This window comes from Aplysia californica, unplaced genomic scaffold, assembly GCF_000002075.1.
Source record: "Aplysia californica isolate F4 #8 unplaced genomic scaffold, AplCal3.0 scaffold00032, whole genome shotgun sequence".
In the NCBI taxonomy this organism is placed as follows: Eukaryota; Metazoa; Mollusca; class Gastropoda; order Aplysiida; family Aplysiidae; genus Aplysia; species Aplysia californica.
In genome coordinates, this window is record NW_004797302.1 from 517,860 (window position 1) to 520,740 (window position 2,881).

General features: G+C 41.6%; 1 protein-coding gene across 1 annotated transcript in view; it reads right to left on the reverse strand.

The window, feature by feature from the left end:
* The window catches only part of LOC118479167 (probable serine/threonine-protein kinase DDB_G0282963), a 75,528-nt gene extending 73,581 nt beyond the window's left edge, over positions 1-1,947 (reverse strand). The window contains exon 1 of the mRNA XM_035973808.1: positions 1,631-1,947. The gene's annotated coding sequence lies outside the window, so the exon portion shown is untranslated. The remainder of the gene's footprint in view (positions 1-1,630) is intronic.
* Between the last annotated feature and the right edge of the window lie 934 nt (positions 1,948-2,881).

The following is a 2,881-nucleotide window of genomic DNA, read 5'->3' on the forward strand; positions in this document are numbered from 1 at the left end:
TACAAAGAAGAACCGTTGCATGGCAGTTATTGGCCCACACCCGTTTGATACGATTCAGAATATCATCAGTCCTCTTATAAACGAAAGTTATTTTCCTTGTCTTCTTTATCCAGCCAATAAATGCTTTCCTGCTGTTTTACAACCACTGCTCTTGTCAGACGTCATTTCATTTCTTAGTTGAGACCAAAGGCACTGGGCGCTCCTTGAGCTCAGTTGGTATCATGCTGGACTACAGAGCGGTCGGTGCCGGTTCGAATCCCAGCCTGGGGGTTCCTGGAGGCTTTTAGCACATTGAATTGGCCTAGTCTTATTGTGGATAGACGTTGAATTCGGAGGTCCGGCTTCTTAGATAACCTCTTAGACAACGAAAGTAATAATGTTGACAGGGGCGTTAGACCCATACGCATTTTAGCTCCGACACCGATAGTGAACAAACAGACTAGGTATTTATTTATATATTCCTCATTCGTTATAGTCTCAATATCAAAAGGTATATTAGTTACTATTTCTGCTTCGGGCTTTATCAAAAATAAATAAGTATTCATGTTTAAGTGCTGAGTTGCATAGATATTTTACTTCCAACTGTGTGTGTATCTGAATCCGGCTGAAGTTGTTTTAAAATGCTATTTCAGTAAAATAGCTTTTTATTGGCAAACGGTGCACTTTTTCTGAAGAACCAATTTGAAAGAGCTGCAGGAAAACGGTAAGATATGAGTTCATTCCCCAGTAAAAATGTTTGCGTTATTTTTTTAACTGGGGCTCCCAAATTTTATCGGCAATCTGTCTCGGGACTGAGCTATTTTTGCGGATATATTTGTGAGGCAGCATGGTGGAAGCAGGCTCTCGTCAAAATAATCAAAGTGAAGAAACTTGTTTTTTTCCACGGGTTTGTAAATTTTTATCAAATTTTTGTTTTTGGCCTCAACACCTTTCATGCCCATTAAAGAACTCATTTCTGTGTGGATTTTTCTGAAAAGCGTTGATTAAAGGCATAAAAAAGTAAATCTTCAGTTACCACGGACTCTTAAGCTAAGGAAATAACTAATCTTTGGCGACCATGTTCTCACTAATTTTACCTCAGAAAACAGGTGAGACCCACCTCCTTCTTTTGCAAAATATCTCGACTTGTATTCAAGATAAATGAATATTTTTTGCAGCCAAACAAAAACAAGTGAACCAGCTTTAAGATGATACCAATAACTCTACATGCCCAAAAATGACGAGAGCCTGATTCCACCACGCTGCCTCACATTTGTTAAAAGAAAAAACACCAACTAATACAGCAAAGCAGCCTAAGTCTGAGAATACCATATCTCGGATTTGCACTGAGGTCAGGCTAGTTTGCCTGTAGTCCACCATCACACTAGCCCGGGTGTCCGCGCGCCGGTAAATACAATAACGGTTCTGGATTAAATAGTTTTGAAAAGTACAAAGATTATGTTTTTGTTTTATTATTCTCTCTTTTTGAGGTGTCATTTATTTTCAAAAAGACTCAAAATTTAAGCCACTGTGTTTTATTGCATCATGTTAAGTTTAAACTGATTTTTGAAGAATAAAGAAGACATCATTACTAATTACAACATCAACAACATCAACAACAGTGACAACAGTTACAACGAGAAAAGCTCACCATGTTCTTCGCTTTGCAAATCAACCACCTCAGAAGCTAACGTTTCTACCAACGCTAGGCGCTGTGTATCGAACTAGAACGATAGCACGGCTCTATCTAGAAAGACATTTATTATATTACAAAACCGAAAGTATTCCTATTTCTGTCTCGAACTGCTGAAGACTGTCTCTGTTGGTCGCAACTCGCTAGTCGTAGTACGCTACGCGCACCACCACAACATCTGTCATAATCCGGCAGTGCAGGGAGAGTGATAGCCCCATCGATCACACCGTAACAGCACAAGGCAGGCGGCAGTGGAGATTCTGATGCTGTGTGTGGTGCTCCTTGAAATACCCCAGCCCTCGCCCCTCACCCCCTCGCCCCACGCGCACGCCTGCTCGCCCTCCCTCCTGCCCCCCACACGCGCGCTGGGCTGGGCACGAGTTCGACTTGTGAGGGTGAGTGAGGGGTGTGTGAGTGAGGGAGGGATGGAGTGAGTGAGCTCTACGTGGTGCCAACCCGTATCTTGTGTGTGCGTGAGCCGTCACTAGAATTCGGAAAGTTAACGAACTGATCACAAACTGCTATGTAAGCCACAAGATCACCCTGTGTTCTGTTGTTATGCTGACTGTGAGTTCAAGAACACTCGCAGTCCTGTTATCATACTTACTGATGAAAACAAATAAACAAACGAACAACAACAACAGCAACAAAAAAGCAAACAAACAAAATGAAAAGGCTAATGACACAAAATAAGCGGGCATTTTGAAATGTATTTTTATTTTACATTTTCTTAGCATTTGTAGGGCCTTAATAAAGTGATAGAGTTAAAATTGTCCAGGAGAAATGTGTTGCCTAAATTACTCAGGTGGAAGTCTTGAGTATTTTATTTGTTTAAACAAATGGGGAAATGGGAAGTTGTCGTCTGTGCGGTCATTGTCATGCACATGTAACTGATACAGCAGCTTCGACTGTACTCTCAAAACGAGCCCGATTTGTTGAGTTCACGAAATGTCATTTTCTTTTCACAATAATATGTAGTTGTCAACCCCCCCCCCCCCAACACGCACACCCAATCGATATAATCAAGATCATTTCGGAGGCGGGCTTCTGACCCTGCTGCCAACCAGGGCTGAGTGGCACACTGCATACCAGAAGAAAGACCAAGATACTCGATTTTAAAAATAAATAATTATCCCCTCTTGAGAATAGAGCTCGGGTCTACTTTATGGGAGAGCGAACCGCCAGGTTGTAATACATACGGAAAAAAGA